Source organism: Salvelinus alpinus, unplaced genomic scaffold (assembly GCF_045679555.1).
Source record: "Salvelinus alpinus unplaced genomic scaffold, SLU_Salpinus.1 scaffold_206, whole genome shotgun sequence".
In the NCBI taxonomy this organism is placed as follows: Eukaryota; Metazoa; Chordata; class Actinopteri; order Salmoniformes; family Salmonidae; genus Salvelinus; species Salvelinus alpinus.
This window is the reverse complement of record NW_027256147.1, coordinates 1-18,748: the sequence shown is the minus strand read 5'-3', so window position 1 is coordinate 18,748 and position 18,748 is coordinate 1. Positions and strand designations below refer to the sequence as shown.

Below are 18,748 nucleotides of genomic sequence, written 5' to 3'. Positions count from 1 at the left end.
CTCTTCCTGGCGCACACAGGCAAAACATTGAAGGGATTTTACAGGGCCCTAACGGACTACAGACATTGACAGTCTCCTTGCCTAAAAACAAATGCTGAATGTACTGCCTACATTTTGAGGGAAACGCACTGTCCCATTATTTGATTTGAACAGGGCAGGGAAGCACTAACAAACTGCATTTAGTCCTATAAAAGAGATGATATTATTAGGGCGATAAATAAAAGGCAGTTGCTCCACGCATGACACAAGAGAACCCTCTACTGGAGCAAAAAGCTTACAGCACCTGGTATTCCCAGGCGGTCTCCCATCCAAGTACTAACCAGGCCCGACCCTGCTTAGCTTCCGAGATCGGACGAGATCGGGCGTATTCAGGCTGGTATGGCCGTAAGCGAAGGGCAAACTCTTGGTACACTATATAAAGGCAATGTGTCGCTCACTCATCGGGAGACAGAGAAATGTCCACGTTGTGACTCAACACACTGAAAAAGCTCAAACCTTGCTTACATTTCCAGGCCATATATTTCACTCTTGGGGGGTGGGTGGGGGGCATATCCTATGTTGACACTTATGACAACTTCATGGACTAGGGCCCTATAAAATACGGCACGGAATCACGGAATCCAGACATTCAAACAGAAATTCAACATTATTCAAAAATGTTTTGAACTAAGGAGGAAGTCAACTAAATCCCTTCAACTTGTTAGAAAATACATTCATTTGCCCAAGTGAATCATAAGACATGAACAAAATGCATCAGTGATTCGTATTTCCACGCAACTTTCAGAAACGGCACAGGACTGCCCAGTTTCTGTGCGCATGCGTGCGGGGCGCGCGCATGTCTACACTTTGTGGAGCCGTTAGCTTATGAGGCTAATGATATAACCTTCTTCTGGTAGAAAAGGAAAGGCTTCCCCCAAAACCTTCTCAATTAAAAGTTAACTGCAAAGTAGCCTGGCAGAATTATATCATGATTATTTGCATCAATCCAGTGGCCATTTGTTTTGCAAACTCCGCAATCACACGAGCGCTACAGCAACACCGCTTAACCAAACTAAGGTCTCTTCCTGGCGCACACAGGCAAAACATTGAAGGGATTTTACAGGGCCCTAACGGACTACAGACATTGACAGTCTCCTTGCCTAAAAACAAATGCTGAATGTACTGCCTACATTTTGAGGGAAACGCACTGTCCCATTATTTGATTTGAACAGGGCAGGGCAGGGCAGGGAAGCACTAACAAACTGCATTTAGTCCTATAAAAGAGATGATATTATTAGGGCGATAAATAAAAGGCAGTTGCTCCACGCATGACACAAGAGAACCCTCTACTGGAGCAAAAAGCTTACAGCACCTGGTATTCCCAGGCGGTCTCCCATCCAAGTACTAACCAGGCCCGACCCTGCTTAGCTTCCGAGATCGGACGAGATCGGGCGTATTCAGGCTGGTATGGCCGTAAGCGAAGGGCAAACTCTTGGTACACTATATAAAGGCAATGTGTCGCTCACTCATCGGGAGACAGAGAAATGTCCACGTTGTGACTCAACACACTGAAAAAGCTCAAACCTTGCTTACATTTCCAGGCCATATATTTCACTCTTGGGGGGTGGGTGGGGGGCATATCCTATGTTGACACTTATGACAACTTCATGGACTAGGGCCCTATAAAATACGGCACGGAATCACGGAATCCAGACATTCAAACAGAAATTCAACATTATTCAAAAATGTTTTGAACTAAGGAGGAAGTCAACTAAATCCCTTCAACTTGTTAGAAAATACATTCATTTGCCCAAGTGAATCATAAGACATGAACAAAATGCATCAGTGATTCGTATTTCCACGCAACTTTCAGAAACGGCACAGGACTGCCCAGTTTCTGTGCGCATGCGTGCGGGGCGCGCGCATGTCTACACTTTGTGGAGCCGTTAGCTTATGAGGCTAATGATATAACCTTCTTCTGGTAGAAAAGGAAAGGCTTCCCCCAAAACCTTCTCAATTAAAAGTTAACTGCAAAGTAGCCTGGCAGAATTATATCATGATTATTTGCATCAATCCAGTGGCCATTTGTTTTGCAAACTCCGCAATCACACGAGCGCTACAGCAACACCGCTTAACCAAACTAAGGTCTCTTCCTGGCGCACACAGGCAAAACATTGAAGGGATTTTACAGGGCCCTAACGGACTACAGACATTGACAGTCTCCTTGCCTAAAAACAAATGCTGAATGTACTGCCTACATTTTGAGGGAAACGCACTGTCCCATTATTTGATTTGAACAGGGCAGGGCAGGGCAGGGAAGCACTAACAAACTGCATTTAGTCCTATAAAAGAGATGATATTATTAGGGCGATAAATAAAAGGCAGTTGCTCCACGCATGACACAAGAGAACCCTCTACTGGAGCAAAAAGCTTACAGCACCTGGTATTCCCAGGCGGTCTCCCATCCAAGTACTAACCAGGCCCGACCCTGCTTAGCTTCCGAGATCGGACGAGATCGGGCGTATTCAGGCTGGTATGGCCGTAAGCGAAGGGCAAACTCTTGGTACACTATATAAAGGCAATGTGTCGCTCACTCATCGGGAGACAGAGAAATGTCCACGTTGTGACTCAACACACTGAAAAAGCTCAAACCTTGCTTACATTTCCAGGCCATATATTTCACTCTTGGGGGGTGGGTGGGGGGCATATCCTATGTTGACACTTATGACAACTTCATGGACTAGGGCCCTATAAAATACGGCACGGAATCACGGAATCCAGACATTCAAACAGAAATTCAACATTATTCAAAAATGTTTTGAACTAAGGAGGAAGTCAACTAAATCCCTTCAACTTGTTAGAAAATACATTCATTTGCCCAAGTGAATCATAAGACATGAACAAAATGCATCAGTGATTCGTATTTCCACGCAACTTTCAGAAACGGCACAGGACTGCCCAGTTTCTGTGCGCATGCGTGCGGGGCGCGCGCATGTCTACACTTTGTGGAGCCGTTAGCTTATGAGGCTAATGATATAACCTTCTTCTGGTAGAAAAGGAAAGGCTTCCCCCAAAACCTTCTCAATTAAAAGTTAACTGCAAAGTAGCCTGGCAGAATTATATCATGATTATTTGCATCAATCCAGTGGCCATTTGTTTTGCAAACTCCGCAATCACACGAGCGCTACAGCAACACCGCTTAACCAAACTAAGGTCTCTTCCTGGCGCACACAGGCAAAACATTGAAGGGATTTTACAGGGCCCTAACGGACTACAGACATTGACAGTCTCCTTGCCTAAAAACAAATGCTGAATGTACTGCCTACATTTTGAGGGAAACGCACTGTCCCATTATTTGATTTGAACAGGACAGGGCAGGGCAGGGCAGGGAAGCACTAACAAACTGCATTTAGTCCTATAAAAGAGATGATATTATTAGGGCGATAAATAAAAGGCAGTTGCTCCACGCATGACACAAGAGAACCCTCTACTGGAGCAAAAAGCTTACAGCACCTGGTATTCCCAGGCGGTCTCCCATCCAAGTACTAACCAGGCCCGACCCTGCTTAGCTTCCGAGATCGGACGAGATCGGGCGTATTCAGGCTGGTATGGCCGTAAGCGAAGGGCAAACTCTTGGTACACTATATAAAGGCAATGTGTCGCTCACTCATCGGGAGACAGAGAAATGTCCACGTTGTGACTCAACACACTGAAAAAGCTCAAACCTTGCTTACATTTCCAGGCCATATATTTCACTCTTGGGGGGTGGGTGGGGGGCATATCCTATGTTGACACTTATGACAACTTCATGGACTAGGGCCCTATAAAATACGGCACGGAATCACGGAATCCAGACATTCAAACAGAAATTCAACATTATTCAAAAATGTTTTGAACTAAGGAGGAAGTCAACTAAATCCCTTCAACTTGTTAGAAAATACATTCATTTGCCCAAGTGAATCATAAGACATGAACAAAATGCATCAGTGATTCGTATTTCCACGCAACTTTCAGAAACGGCACAGGACTGCCCAGTTTCTGTGCGCATGCGTGCGGGGCGCGCGCATGTCTACACTTTGTGGAGCCGTTAGCTTATGAGGCTAATGATATAACCTTCTTCTGGTAGAAAAGGAAAGGCTTCCCCCAAAACCTTCTCAATTAAAAGTTAACTGCAAAGTAGCCTGGCAGAATTATATCATGATTATTTGCATCAATCCAGTGGCCATTTGTTTTGCAAACTCCGCAATCACACGAGCGCTACAGCAACACCGCTTAACCAAACTAAGGTCTCTTCCTGGCGCACACAGGCAAAACATTGAAGGGATTTTACAGGGCCCTAACGGACTACAGACATTGACAGTCTCCTTGCCTAAAAACAAATGCTGAATGTACTGCCTACATTTTGAGGGAAACGCACTGTCCCATTATTTGATTTGAACAGGGCAGGGCAGGGCAGGGAAGCACTAACAAACTGCATTTAGTCCTATAAAAGAGATGATATTATTAGGGCGATAAATAAAAGGCAGTTGCTCCACGCATGACACAAGAGAACCCTCTACTGGAGCAAAAAGCTTACAGCACCTGGTATTCCCAGGCGGTCTCCCATCCAAGTACTAACCAGGCCCGACCCTGCTTAGCTTCCGAGATCGGACGAGATCGGGCGTATTCAGGCTGGTATGGCCGTAAGCGAAGGGCAAACTCTTGGTACACTATATAAAGGCAATGTGTCGCTCACTCATCGGGAGACAGAGAAATGTCCACGTTGTGACTCAACACACTGAAAAAGCTCAAACCTTGCTTACATTTCCAGGCCATATATTTCACTCTTGGGGGGTGGGTGGGGGGCATATCCTATGTTGACACTTATGACAACTTCATGGACTAGGGCCCTATAAAATACGGCACGGAATCACGGAATCCAGACATTCAAACAGAAATTCAACATTATTCAAAAATGTTTTGAACTAAGGAGGAAGTCAACTAAATCCCTTCAACTTGTTAGAAAATACATTCATTTGCCCAAGTGAATCATAAGACATGAACAAAATGCATCAGTGATTCGTATTTCCACGCAACTTTCAGAAACGGCACAGGACTGCCCAGTTTCTGTGCGCATGCGTGCGGGGCGCGCGCATGTCTACACTTTGTGGAGCCGTTAGCTTATGAGGCTAATGATATAACCTTCTTCTGGTAGAAAAGGAAAGGCTTCCCCCAAAACCTTCTCAATTAAAAGTTAACTGCAAAGTAGCCTGGCAGAATTATATCATGATTATTTGCATCAATCCAGTGGCCATTTGTTTTGCAAACTCCGCAATCACACGAGCGCTACAGCAACACCGCTTAACCAAACTAAGGTCTCTTCCTGGCGCACACAGGCAAAACATTGAAGGGATTTTACAGGGCCCTAACGGACTACAGACATTGACAGTCTCCTTGCCTAAAAACAAATGCTGAATGTACTGCCTACATTTTGAGGGAAACGCACTGTCCCATTATTTGATTTGAACAGGACAGGGCAGGGCAGGGCAGGGAAGCACTAACAAACTGCATTTAGTCCTATAAAAGAGATGATATTATTAGGGCGATAAATAAAAGGCAGTTGCTCCACGCATGACACAAGAGAACCCTCTACTGGAGCAAAAAGCTTACAGCACCTGGTATTCCCAGGCGGTCTCCCATCCAAGTACTAACCAGGCCCGACCCTGCTTAGCTTCCGAGATCGGACGAGATCGGGCGTATTCAGGCTGGTATGGCCGTAAGCGAAGGGCAAACTCTTGGTACACTATATAAAGGCAATGTGTCGCTCACTCATCGGGAGACAGAGAAATGTCCACGTTGTGACTCAACACACTGAAAAAGCTCAAACCTTGCTTACATTTCCAGGCCATATATTTCACTCTTGGGGGGTGGGTGGGGGGCATATCCTATGTTGACACTTATGACAACTTCATGGACTAGGGCCCTATAAAATACGGCACGGAATCACGGAATCCAGACATTCAAACAGAAATTCAACATTATTCAAAAATGTTTTGAACTAAGGAGGAAGTCAACTAAATCCCTTCAACTTGTTAGAAAATACATTCATTTGCCCAAGTGAATCATAAGACATGAACAAAATGCATCAGTGATTCGTATTTCCACGCAACTTTCAGAAACGGCACAGGACTGCCCAGTTTCTGTGCGCATGCGTGCGGGGCGCGCGCATGTCTACACTTTGTGGAGCCGTTAGCTTATGAGGCTAATGATATAACCTTCTTCTGGTAGAAAAGGAAAGGCTTCCCCCAAAACCTTCTCAATTAAAAGTTAACTGCAAAGTAGCCTGGCAGAATTATATCATGATTATTTGCATCAATCCAGTGGCCATTTGTTTTGCAAACTCCGCAATCACACGAGCGCTACAGCAACACCGCTTAACCAAACTAAGGTCTCTTCCTGGCGCACACAGGCAAAACATTGAAGGGATTTTACAGGGCCCTAACGGACTACAGACATTGACAGTCTCCTTGCCTAAAAACAAATGCTGAATGTACTGCCTACATTTTGAGGGAAACGCACTGTCCCATTATTTGATTTGAACAGGACAGGGCAGGGCAGGGCAGGGAAGCACTAACAAACTGCATTTAGTCCTATAAAAGAGATGATATTATTAGGGCGATAAATAAAAGGCAGTTGCTCCACGCATGACACAAGAGAACCCTCTACTGGAGCAAAAAGCTTACAGCACCTGGTATTCCCAGGCGGTCTCCCATCCAAGTACTAACCAGGCCCGACCCTGCTTAGCTTCCGAGATCGGACGAGATCGGGCGTATTCAGGCTGGTATGGCCGTAAGCGAAGGGCAAACTCTTGGTACACTATATAAAGGCAATGTGTCGCTCACTCATCGGGAGACAGAGAAATGTCCACGTTGTGACTCAACACACTGAAAAAGCTCAAACCTTGCTTACATTTCCAGGCCATATATTTCACTCTTGGGGGGTGGGTGGGGGGCATATCCTATGTTGACACTTATGACAACTTCATGGACTAGGGCCCTATAAAATACGGCACGGAATCACGGAATCCAGACATTCAAACAGAAATTCAACATTATTCAAAAATGTTTTGAACTAAGGAGGAAGTCAACTAAATCCCTTCAACTTGTTAGAAAATACATTCATTTGCCCAAGTGAATCATAAGACATGAACAAAATGCATCAGTGATTCGTATTTCCACGCAACTTTCAGAAACGGCACAGGACTGCCCAGTTTCTGTGCGCATGCGTGCGGGGCGCGCGCATGTCTACACTTTGTGGAGCCGTTAGCTTATGAGGCTAATGATATAACCTTCTTCTGGTAGAAAAGGAAAGGCTTCCCCCAAAACCTTCTCAATTAAAAGTTAACTGCAAAGTAGCCTGGCAGAATTATATCATGATTATTTGCATCAATCCAGTGGCCATTTGTTTTGCAAACTCCGCAATCACACGAGCGCTACAGCAACACCGCTTAACCAAACTAAGGTCTCTTCCTGGCGCACACAGGCAAAACATTGAAGGGATTTTACAGGGCCCTAACGGACTACAGACATTGACAGTCTCCTTGCCTAAAAACAAATGCTGAATGTACTGCCTACATTTTGAGGGAAACGCACTGTCCCATTATTTGATTTGAACAGGACAGGGCAGGGCAGGGCAGGGAAGCACTAACAAACTGCATTTAGTCCTATAAAAGAGATGATATTATTAGGGCGATAAATAAAAGGCAGTTGCTCCACGCATGACACAAGAGAACCCTCTACTGGAGCAAAAAGCTTACAGCACCTGGTATTCCCAGGCGGTCTCCCATCCAAGTACTAACCAGGCCCGACCCTGCTTAGCTTCCGAGATCGGACGAGATCGGGCGTATTCAGGCTGGTATGGCCGTAAGCGAAGGGCAAACTCTTGGTACACTATATAAAGGCAATGTGTCGCTCACTCATCGGGAGACAGAGAAATGTCCACGTTGTGACTCAACACACTGAAAAAGCTCAAACCTTGCTTACATTTCCAGGCCATATATTTCACTCTTGGGGGGTGGGTGGGGGGCATATCCTATGTTGACACTTATGACAACTTCATGGACTAGGGCCCTATAAAATACGGCACGGAATCACGGAATCCAGACATTCAAACAGAAATTCAACATTATTCAAAAATGTTTTGAACTAAGGAGGAAGTCAACTAAATCCCTTCAACTTGTTAGAAAATACATTCATTTGCCCAAGTGAATCATAAGACATGAACAAAATGCATCAGTGATTCGTATTTCCACGCAACTTTCAGAAACGGCACAGGACTGCCCAGTTTCTGTGCGCATGCGTGCGGGGCGCGCGCATGTCTACACTTTGTGGAGCCGTTAGCTTATGAGGCTAATGATATAACCTTCTTCTGGTAGAAAAGGAAAGGCTTCCCCCAAAACCTTCTCAATTAAAAGTTAACTGCAAAGTAGCCTGGCAGAATTATATCATGATTATTTGCATCAATCCAGTGGCCATTTGTTTTGCAAACTCCGCAATCACACGAGCGCTACAGCAACACCGCTTAACCAAACTAAGGTCTCTTCCTGGCGCACACAGGCAAAACATTGAAGGGATTTTACAGGGCCCTAACGGACTACAGACATTGACAGTCTCCTTGCCTAAAAACAAATGCTGAATGTACTGCCTACATTTTGAGGGAAACGCACTGTCCCATTATTTGATTTGAACAGGACAGGGCAGGGCAGGGCAGGGAAGCACTAACAAACTGCATTTAGTCCTATAAAAGAGATGATATTATTAGGGCGATAAATAAAAGGCAGTTGCTCCACGCATGACACAAGAGAACCCTCTACTGGAGCAAAAAGCTTACAGCACCTGGTATTCCCAGGCGGTCTCCCATCCAAGTACTAACCAGGCCCGACCCTGCTTAGCTTCCGAGATCGGACGAGATCGGGCGTATTCAGGCTGGTATGGCCGTAAGCGAAGGGCAAACTCTTGGTACACTATATAAAGGCAATGTGTCGCTCACTCATCGGGAGACAGAGAAATGTCCACGTTGTGACTCAACACACTGAAAAAGCTCAAACCTTGCTTACATTTCCAGGCCATATATTTCACTCTTGGGGGGTGGGTGGGGGGCATATCCTATGTTGACACTTATGACAACTTCATGGACTAGGGCCCTATAAAATACGGCACGGAATCACGGAATCCAGACATTCAAACAGAAATTCAACATTATTCAAAAATGTTTTGAACTAAGGAGGAAGTCAACTAAATCCCTTCAACTTGTTAGAAAATACATTCATTTGCCCAAGTGAATCATAAGACATGAACAAAATGCATCAGTGATTCGTATTTCCACGCAACTTTCAGAAACGGCACAGGACTGCCCAGTTTCTGTGCGCATGCGTGCGGGGCGCGCGCATGTCTACACTTTGTGGAGCCGTTAGCTTATGAGGCTAATGATATAACCTTCTTCTGGTAGAAAAGGAAAGGCTTCCCCCAAAACCTTCTCAATTAAAAGTTAACTGCAAAGTAGCCTGGCAGAATTATATCATGATTATTTGCATCAATCCAGTGGCCATTTGTTTTGCAAACTCCGCAATCACACGAGCGCTACAGCAACACCGCTTAACCAAACTAAGGTCTCTTCCTGGCGCACACAGGCAAAACATTGAAGGGATTTTACAGGGCCCTAACGGACTACAGACATTGACAGTCTCCTTGCCTAAAAACAAATGCTGAATGTACTGCCTACATTTTGAGGGAAACGCACTGTCCCATTATTTGATTTGAACAGGACAGGGCAGGGCAGGGCAGGGAAGCACTAACAAACTGCATTTAGTCCTATAAAAGAGATGATATTATTAGGGCGATAAATAAAAGGCAGTTGCTCCACGCATGACACAAGAGAACCCTCTACTGGAGCAAAAAGCTTACAGCACCTGGTATTCCCAGGCGGTCTCCCATCCAAGTACTAACCAGGCCCGACCCTGCTTAGCTTCCGAGATCGGACGAGATCGGGCGTATTCAGGCTGGTATGGCCGTAAGCGAAGGGCAAACTCTTGGTACACTATATAAAGGCAATGTGTCGCTCACTCATCGGGAGACAGAGAAATGTCCACGTTGTGACTCAACACACTGAAAAAGCTCAAACCTTGCTTACATTTCCAGGCCATATATTTCACTCTTGGGGGGTGGGTGGGGGGCATATCCTATGTTGACACTTATGACAACTTCATGGACTAGGGCCCTATAAAATACGGCACGGAATCACGGAATCCAGACATTCAAACAGAAATTCAACATTATTCAAAAATGTTTTGAACTAAGGAGGAAGTCAACTAAATCCCTTCAACTTGTTAGAAAATACATTCATTTGCCCAAGTGAATCATAAGACATGAACAAAATGCATCAGTGATTCGTATTTCCACGCAACTTTCAGAAACGGCACAGGACTGCCCAGTTTCTGTGCGCATGCGTGCGGGGCGCGCGCATGTCTACACTTTGTGGAGCCGTTAGCTTATGAGGCTAATGATATAACCTTCTTCTGGTAGAAAAGGAAAGGCTTCCCCCAAAACCTTCTCAATTAAAAGTTAACTGCAAAGTAGCCTGGCAGAATTATATCATGATTATTTGCATCAATCCAGTGGCCATTTGTTTTGCAAACTCCGCAATCACACGAGCGCTACAGCAACACCGCTTAACCAAACTAAGGTCTCTTCCTGGCGCACACAGGCAAAACATTGAAGGGATTTTACAGGGCCCTAACGGACTACAGACATTGACAGTCTCCTTGCCTAAAAACAAATGCTGAATGTACTGCCTACATTTTGAGGGAAACGCACTGTCCCATTATTTGATTTGAACAGGGCAGGGCAGGGCAGGGAAGCACTAACAAACTGCATTTAGTCCTATAAAAGAGATGATATTATTAGGGCGATAAATAAAAGGCAGTTGCTCCACGCATGACACAAGAGAACCCTCTACTGGAGCAAAAAGCTTACAGCACCTGGTATTCCCAGGCGGTCTCCCATCCAAGTACTAACCAGGCCCGACCCTGCTTAGCTTCCGAGATCGGACGAGATCGGGCGTATTCAGGCTGGTATGGCCGTAAGCGAAGGGCAAACTCTTGGTACACTATATAAAGGCAATGTGTCGCTCACTCATCGGGAGACAGAGAAATGTCCACGTTGTGACTCAACACACTGAAAAAGCTCAAACCTTGCTTACATTTCCAGGCCATATATTTCACTCTTGGGGGGTGGGTGGGGGGCATATCCTATGTTGACACTTATGACAACTTCATGGACTAGGGCCCTATAAAATACGGCACGGAATCACGGAATCCAGACATTCAAACAGAAATTCAACATTATTCAAAAATGTTTTGAACTAAGGAGGAAGTCAACTAAATCCCTTCAACTTGTTAGAAAATACATTCATTTGCCCAAGTGAATCATAAGACATGAACAAAATGCATCAGTGATTCGTATTTCCACGCAACTTTCAGAAACGGCACAGGACTGCCCAGTTTCTGTGCGCATGCGTGCGGGGCGCGCGCATGTCTACACTTTGTGGAGCCGTTAGCTTATGAGGCTAATGATATAACCTTCTTCTGGTAGAAAAGGAAAGGCTTCCCCCAAAACCTTCTCAATTAAAAGTTAACTGCAAAGTAGCCTGGCAGAATTATATCATGATTATTTGCATCAATCCAGTGGCCATTTGTTTTGCAAACTCCGCAATCACACGAGCGCTACAGCAACACCGCTTAACCAAACTAAGGTCTCTTCCTGGCGCACACAGGCAAAACATTGAAGGGATTTTACAGGGCCCTAACGGACTACAGACATTGACAGTCTCCTTGCCTAAAAACAAATGCTGAATGTACTGCCTACATTTTGAGGGAAACGCACTGTCCCATTATTTGATTTGAACAGGGCAGGGCAGGGCAGGGAAGCACTAACAAACTGCATTTAGTCCTATAAAAGAGATGATATTATTAGGGCGATAAATAAAAGGCAGTTGCTCCACGCATGACACAAGAGAACCCTCTACTGGAGCAAAAAGCTTACAGCACCTGGTATTCCCAGGCGGTCTCCCATCCAAGTACTAACCAGGCCCGACCCTGCTTAGCTTCCGAGATCGGACGAGATCGGGCGTATTCAGGCTGGTATGGCCGTAAGCGAAGGGCAAACTCTTGGTACACTATATAAAGGCAATGTGTCGCTCACTCATCGGGAGACAGAGAAATGTCCACGTTGTGACTCAACACACTGAAAAAGCTCAAACCTTGCTTACATTTCCAGGCCATATATTTCACTCTTGGGGGGTGGGTGGGGGGCATATCCTATGTTGACACTTATGACAACTTCATGGACTAGGGCCCTATAAAATACGGCACGGAATCACGGAATCCAGACATTCAAACAGAAATTCAACATTATTCAAAAATGTTTTGAACTAAGGAGGAAGTCAACTAAATCCCTTCAACTTGTTAGAAAATACATTCATTTGCCCAAGTGAATCATAAGACATGAACAAAATGCATCAGTGATTCGTATTTCCACGCAACTTTCAGAAACGGCACAGGACTGCCCAGTTTCTGTGCGCATGCGTGCGGGGCGCGCGCATGTCTACACTTTGTGGAGCCGTTAGCTTATGAGGCTAATGATATAACCTTCTTCTGGTAGAAAAGGAAAGGCTTCCCCCAAAACCTTCTCAATTAAAAGTTAACTGCAAAGTAGCCTGGCAGAATTATATCATGATTATTTGCATCAATCCAGTGGCCATTTGTTTTGCAAACTCCGCAATCACACGAGCGCTACAGCAACACCGCTTAACCAAACTAAGGTCTCTTCCTGGCGCACACAGGCAAAACATTGAAGGGATTTTACAGGGCCCTAACGGACTACAGACATTGACAGTCTCCTTGCCTAAAAACAAATGCTGAATGTACTGCCTACATTTTGAGGGAAACGCACTGTCCCATTATTTGATTTGAACAGGACAGGGCAGGGCAGGGCAGGGAAGCACTAACAAACTGCATTTAGTCCTATAAAAGAGATGATATTATTAGGGCGATAAATAAAAGGCAGTTGCTCCACGCATGACACAAGAGAACCCTCTACTGGAGCAAAAAGCTTACAGCACCTGGTATTCCCAGGCGGTCTCCCATCCAAGTACTAACCAGGCCCGACCCTGCTTAGCTTCCGAGATCGGACGAGATCGGGCGTATTCAGGCTGGTATGGCCGTAAGCGAAGGGCAAACTCTTGGTACACTATATAAAGGCAATGTGTCGCTCACTCATCGGGAGACAGAGAAATGTCCACGTTGTGACTCAACACACTGAAAAAGCTCAAACCTTGCTTACATTTCCAGGCCATATATTTCACTCTTGGGGGGTGGGTGGGGGGCATATCCTATGTTGACACTTATGACAACTTCATGGACTAGGGCCCTATAAAATACGGCACGGAATCACGGAATCCAGACATTCAAACAGAAATTCAACATTATTCAAAAATGTTTTGAACTAAGGAGGAAGTCAACTAAATCCCTTCAACTTGTTAGAAAATACATTCATTTGCCCAAGTGAATCATAAGACATGAACAAAATGCATCAGTGATTCGTATTTCCACGCAACTTTCAGAAACGGCACAGGACTGCCCAGTTTCTGTGCGCATGCGTGCGGGGCGCGCGCATGTCTACACTTTGTGGAGCCGTTAGCTTATGAGGCTAATGATATAACCTTCTTCTGGTAGAAAAGGAAAGGCTTCCCCCAAAACCTTCTCAATTAAAAGTTAACTGCAAAGTAGCCTGGCAGAATTATATCATGATTATTTGCATCAATCCAGTGGCCATTTGTTTTGCAAACTCCGCAATCACACGAGCGCTACAGCAACACCGCTTAACCAAACTAAGGTCTCTTCCTGGCGCACACAGGCAAAACATTGAAGGGATTTTACAGGGCCCTAACGGACTACAGACATTGACAGTCTCCTTGCCTAAAAACAAATGCTGAATGTACTGCCTACATTTTGAGGGAAACGCACTGTCCCATTATTTGATTTGAACAGGGCAGGGCAGGGCAGGGAAGCACTAACAAACTGCATTTAGTCCTATAAAAGAGATGATATTATTAGGGCGATAAATAAAAGGCAGTTGCTCCACGCATGACACAAGAGAACCCTCTACTGGAGCAAAAAGCTTACAGCACCTGGTATTCCCAGGCGGTCTCCCATCCAAGTACTAACCAGGCCCGACCCTGCTTAGCTTCCGAGATCGGACGAGATCGGGCGTATTCAGGCTGGTATGGCCGTAAGCGAAGGGCAAACTCTTGGTACACTATATAAAGGCAATGTGTCGCTCACTCATCGGGAGACAGAGAAATGTCCACGTTGTGACTCAACACACTGAAAAAGCTCAAACCTTGCTTACATTTCCAGGCCATATATTTCACTCTTGGGGGGTGGGTGGGGGGCATATCCTATGTTGACACTTATGACAACTTCATGGACTAGGGCCCTATAAAATACGGCACGGAATCACGGAATCCAGACATTCAAACAGAAATTCAACATTATTCAAAAATGTTTTGAACTAAGGAGGAAGTCAACTAAATCCCTTCAACTTGTTAGAAAATACATTCATTTGCCCAAGTGAATCATAAGACATGAACAAAATGCATCAGTGATTCGTATTTCCACGCAACTTTCAGAAACGGCACAGGACTGCCCAGTTTCTGTGCGCATGCGTGCGGGGCGCGCGCATGTCTACACTTTGTGGAGCCGTTAGCTTATGAGGCTAATGATATAACCTTCTTCTGGTAGAAAAGGAAAGGCTTCCCCCAAAACCTTCTCAATTAAAAGTTAACTGCAAAGTAGCCTGGCAGAATTATATCATGATTATTTGCATCAATCCAGTGGCCATTTGTTTTGCAAACTCCGCAATCACACGAGCGCTACAGCAACACCGCTTAACCAAACTAAGGTCTCTTCCTGGCGCACACAGGCAAAACATTGAAGGGATTTTACAGGGCCCTAACGGACTACAGACATTGACAGTCTCCTTGCCTAAAAACAAATGCTGAATGTACTGCCTACATTTTGAGGGAAACGCACTGTCCCATTATTTGATTTGAACAGGACAGGGCAGGGCAGGGCAGGGAAGCACTAACAAACTGCATTTAGTCCTATAAAAGAGATGATATTATTAGGGCGATAAATAAAAGGCAGTTGCTCCACGCATGACACAAGAGAACCCTCTACTGGAGCAAAAAGCTTACAGCACCTGGTATTCCCAGGCGGTCTCCCATCCAAGTACTAACCAGGCCCGACCCTGCTTAGCTTCCGAGATCGGACGAGATCGGGCGTATTCAGGCTGGTATGGCCGTAAGCGAAGGGCAAACTCTTGGTACACTATATAAAGGCAATGTGTCGCTCACTCATCGGGAGACAGAGAAATGTCCACGTTGTGACTCAACACACTGAAAAAGCTCAAACCTTGCTTACATTTCCAGGCCATATATTTCACTCTTGGGGGGTGGGTGGGGGGCATATCCTATGTTGACACTTATGACAACTTCATGGACTAGGGCCCTATAAAATACGGCACGGAATCACGGAATCCAGACATTCAAACAGAAATTCAACATTATTCAAAAATGTTTTGAACTAAGGAGGAAGTCAACTAAATCCCTTCAACTTGTTAGAAAATACATTCATTTGCCCAAGTGAATCATAAGACATGAACAAAATGCATCAGTGATTCGTATTTCCACGCAACTTTCAGAAACGGCACAGGACTGCCCAGTTTCTGTGCGCATGCGTGCGGGGCGCGCGCATGTCTACACTTTGTGGAGCCGTTAGCTTATGAGGCTAATGATATAACCTTCTTCTGGTAGAAAAGGAAAGGCTTCCCCCAAAACCTTCTCAATTAAAAGTTAACTGCAAAGTAGCCTGGCAGAATTATATCATGATTATTTGCATCAATCCAGTGGCCATTTGTTTTGCAAACTCCGCAATCACACGAGCGCTACAGCAACACCGCTTAACCAAACTAAGGTCTCTTCCTGGCGCACACAGGCAAAACATTGAAGGGATTTTACAGGGCCCTAACGGACTACAGACATTGACAGTCTCCTTGCCTAAAAACAAATGCTGAATGTACTGCCTACATTTTGAGGGAAACGCACTGTCCCATTATTTGATTTGAACAGGGCAGGGCAGGGCAGGGAAGCACTAACAAACTGCATTTAGTCCTATAAAAGAGATGATATTATTAGGGCGATAAATAAAAGGCAGTTGCTCCACGCATGACACAAGAGAACCCTCTACTGGAGCAAAAAGCTTACAGCACCTGGTATTCCCAGGCGGTCTCCCATCCAAGTACTAACCAGGCCCGACCCTGCTTAGCTTCCGAGATCGGACGAGATCGGGCGTATTCAGGCTGGTATGGCCGTAAGCGAAGGGCAAACTCTTGGTACACTATATAAAGGCAATGTGTCGCTCACTCATCGGGAGACAGAGAAATGTCCACGTTGTGACTCAACACACTGAAAAAGCTCAAACCTTGCTTACATTTCCAGGCCATATATTTCACTCTTGGGGGGTGGGTGGGGGGCATATCCTATGTTGACACTTATGACAACTTCATGGACTAGGGCCCTATAAAATACGGCACGGAATCACGGAATCCAGACATTCAAACAGAAATTCAACATTATTCAAAAATGTTTTGAACTAAGGAGGAAGTCAACTAAATCCCTTCAACTTGTTAGAAAATACATTCATTTGCCCAAGTGAATCATAAGACATGAACAAAATGCATCAGTGATTCGTATTTCCACGCAACTTTCAGAAACGGCACAGGACTGCCCAGTTTCTGTGCGCATGCGTGCGGGGCGCGCGCATGTCTACACTTTGTGGAGCCGTTAGCTTATGAGGCTAATGATATAACCTTCTTCTGGTAGAAAAGGAAAGGCTTCCCCCAAAACCTTCTCAATTAAAAGTTAACTGCAAAGTAGCCTGGCAGAATTATATCATGATTATTTGCATCAATCCAGTGGCCATTTGTTTTGCAAACTCCGCAATCACACGAGCGCTACAGCAACACCGCTTAACCAAACTAAGGTCTCTTCCTGGCGCACACAGGCAAAACATTGAAGGGATTTTACAGGGCCCTAACGGACTACAGACATTGACAGTCTCCTTGCCTAAAAACAAATGCTGAATGTACTGCCTACATTTTGAGGGAAACGCACTGTCCCATTATTTGATTTGAACAGGACAGGGCAGGGCAGGGCAGGGAAGCACTAACAAACTGCATTTAGTCCTATAAAAGAGATGATATTATTAGGGCGATAAATAAAAGGCAGTTGCTCCACGCATGACACAAGAGAACCCTCTACTGGAGCAAAAAGCTTACAGCACCTGGTATTCCCAGGCGGTCTCCCATCCAAGTACTAACCAGGCCCGACCCTGCTTAGCTTCCGAGATCGGACGAGATCGGGCGTATTCAGGCTGGTATGGCCGTAAGCGAAGGGCAAACTCTTGGTACACTATATAAAGGCAATGTGTCGCTCACTCATCGGGAGACAGAGAAATGTCCACGTTGTGACTCAACACACTGAAAAAGCTCAAACCTTGCTTACATTTCCAGGCCATATATTTCACTCTTGGGGGGTGGGTGGGGGGCATATCCTATGTTGACACTTATGACAACTTCATGGACTAGGGCCCTATAAAATACGGCACGGAATCACGGAATCCAGACATTCAAACAGAAATTCAACATTATTCAAAAATGTTTTGAACTAAGGAGGAAGTCAACTAAATCCCTTCAACTTGTTAGAAAATACATTCATTTGCCCAAGTGAATCATAAGACATGAACAAAATGCATCAGTGATTCGTATTTCCACGCAACTTTCAGAAACGGCACAGGACTGCCCAGTTTCTGTGCGCATGCGTGCGGGGCGCGCGCATGTCTACACTTTGTGGAGCCGTTAGCTTATGAGGCTAATGATATAACCTTCTTCTGGTAGAAAAGGAAAGGCTTCCCCCAAAACCTTCTCAATTAAAAGTTAACTGCAAAGTAGCCTGGCAGAATTATATCATGATTATTTGCATCAATCCAGTGGCCATTTGTTTTGCAAACTCCGCAATCACACGAGCGCTACAGCAACACCGCTTAACCAAACTAAGGTCTCTTCCTGGCGCACACAGGCAAAACATTGAAGGGATTTTACAGGGCCCTAACGGACTACAGACATTGACAGTCTCCTTGCCTAAAAACAAATGCTGAATGTACTGCCTACATTTTGAGGGAAACGCACTGTCCCATTATTTGATTTGAACAGGACAGGGCAGGGCAGGGCAGGGAAGCACTAACAAACTGCATTTAGTCCTATAAAAGAGATGATATTATTAGGGCGATAAATAAAAGGCAGTTGCTCCACGCATGACACAAGAGAACCCTCTACTGGAGCAAAAAGCTTACAGCACCTGGTATTCCCAGGCGGTCTCCCATCCAAGTACTAACCAGGCCCGACCCTGCTTAGCTTCCGAGATCGGACGAGATCGGGCGTATTCAGGCTGGTATGGCCGTAAGCGAAGGGCAAACTCTTGGTACACTATATAAAGGCAATGTGTCGCTCACTCATCGGGAGACAGAGAAATGTCCACGTTGTGACTCAACACACTGAAAAAGCTCAAACCTTGCTTACATTTCCAGGCCATATATTTCACTCTTGGGGGGTGGGTG

The 18,748-nt window shown here is 45.2% G+C and overlaps 18 non-coding genes across 18 annotated transcripts; all 18 read right to left on the bottom strand.

Annotated features, from left to right (window-relative positions):
- Positions 1–271: 271 nt before the first annotated feature.
- Positions 272–390, bottom strand: LOC139567316 (5S ribosomal RNA). The gene has a single exon (XR_011673347.1). It is a non-coding gene; the product is annotated as a 5S ribosomal RNA (ribosomal RNA).
- Positions 391–1,339: 949 nt separating this feature from the next.
- Positions 1,340–1,458, bottom strand: LOC139567315 (5S ribosomal RNA). Its single transcript, XR_011673346.1, has one exon. It is a non-coding gene; the product is annotated as a 5S ribosomal RNA (ribosomal RNA).
- A 949-nt stretch (positions 1,459–2,407) lies between these two features.
- LOC139567314 (5S ribosomal RNA) lies at positions 2,408–2,526 on the bottom strand. Its single transcript, XR_011673345.1, has one exon. It is a non-coding gene; the product is annotated as a 5S ribosomal RNA (ribosomal RNA).
- A 954-nt stretch (positions 2,527–3,480) lies between these two features.
- Positions 3,481–3,599, bottom strand: LOC139567312 (5S ribosomal RNA). Its single transcript, XR_011673343.1, has one exon. It is a non-coding gene; the product is annotated as a 5S ribosomal RNA (ribosomal RNA).
- Positions 3,600–4,548: 949 nt separating this feature from the next.
- Positions 4,549–4,667, bottom strand: LOC139567311 (5S ribosomal RNA). Its single transcript, XR_011673342.1, has one exon. It is a non-coding gene; the product is annotated as a 5S ribosomal RNA (ribosomal RNA).
- Positions 4,668–5,621: 954 nt separating this feature from the next.
- LOC139567310 (5S ribosomal RNA) lies at positions 5,622–5,740 on the bottom strand. The gene has a single exon (XR_011673341.1). It is a non-coding gene; the product is annotated as a 5S ribosomal RNA (ribosomal RNA).
- A 954-nt stretch (positions 5,741–6,694) lies between these two features.
- Positions 6,695–6,813, bottom strand: LOC139567309 (5S ribosomal RNA). Its single transcript, XR_011673340.1, has one exon. It is a non-coding gene; the product is annotated as a 5S ribosomal RNA (ribosomal RNA).
- A 954-nt stretch (positions 6,814–7,767) lies between these two features.
- Positions 7,768–7,886, bottom strand: LOC139567308 (5S ribosomal RNA). Its single transcript, XR_011673339.1, has one exon. It is a non-coding gene; the product is annotated as a 5S ribosomal RNA (ribosomal RNA).
- A 954-nt stretch (positions 7,887–8,840) lies between these two features.
- Positions 8,841–8,959, bottom strand: LOC139567307 (5S ribosomal RNA). Its single transcript, XR_011673338.1, has one exon. It is a non-coding gene; the product is annotated as a 5S ribosomal RNA (ribosomal RNA).
- A 954-nt stretch (positions 8,960–9,913) lies between these two features.
- LOC139567306 (5S ribosomal RNA) lies at positions 9,914–10,032 on the bottom strand. The gene has a single exon (XR_011673337.1). It is a non-coding gene; the product is annotated as a 5S ribosomal RNA (ribosomal RNA).
- A 949-nt stretch (positions 10,033–10,981) lies between these two features.
- On the bottom strand, positions 10,982–11,100 carry LOC139567305 (5S ribosomal RNA). The gene has a single exon (XR_011673336.1). It is a non-coding gene; the product is annotated as a 5S ribosomal RNA (ribosomal RNA).
- A 949-nt stretch (positions 11,101–12,049) lies between these two features.
- Positions 12,050–12,168, bottom strand: LOC139567304 (5S ribosomal RNA). Its single transcript, XR_011673335.1, has one exon. It is a non-coding gene; the product is annotated as a 5S ribosomal RNA (ribosomal RNA).
- Positions 12,169–13,122: 954 nt separating this feature from the next.
- On the bottom strand, positions 13,123–13,241 carry LOC139567303 (5S ribosomal RNA). The gene has a single exon (XR_011673334.1). It is a non-coding gene; the product is annotated as a 5S ribosomal RNA (ribosomal RNA).
- A 949-nt stretch (positions 13,242–14,190) lies between these two features.
- Positions 14,191–14,309, bottom strand: LOC139567319 (5S ribosomal RNA). Its single transcript, XR_011673350.1, has one exon. It is a non-coding gene; the product is annotated as a 5S ribosomal RNA (ribosomal RNA).
- A 954-nt stretch (positions 14,310–15,263) lies between these two features.
- On the bottom strand, positions 15,264–15,382 carry LOC139567318 (5S ribosomal RNA). The gene has a single exon (XR_011673349.1). It is a non-coding gene; the product is annotated as a 5S ribosomal RNA (ribosomal RNA).
- Positions 15,383–16,331: 949 nt separating this feature from the next.
- Positions 16,332–16,450, bottom strand: LOC139567317 (5S ribosomal RNA). The gene has a single exon (XR_011673348.1). It is a non-coding gene; the product is annotated as a 5S ribosomal RNA (ribosomal RNA).
- Positions 16,451–17,404: 954 nt separating this feature from the next.
- On the bottom strand, positions 17,405–17,523 carry LOC139567313 (5S ribosomal RNA). Its single transcript, XR_011673344.1, has one exon. It is a non-coding gene; the product is annotated as a 5S ribosomal RNA (ribosomal RNA).
- Positions 17,524–18,477: 954 nt separating this feature from the next.
- On the bottom strand, positions 18,478–18,596 carry LOC139567302 (5S ribosomal RNA). The gene has a single exon (XR_011673333.1). It is a non-coding gene; the product is annotated as a 5S ribosomal RNA (ribosomal RNA).
- Positions 18,597–18,748: the final 152 nt, after the last annotated feature.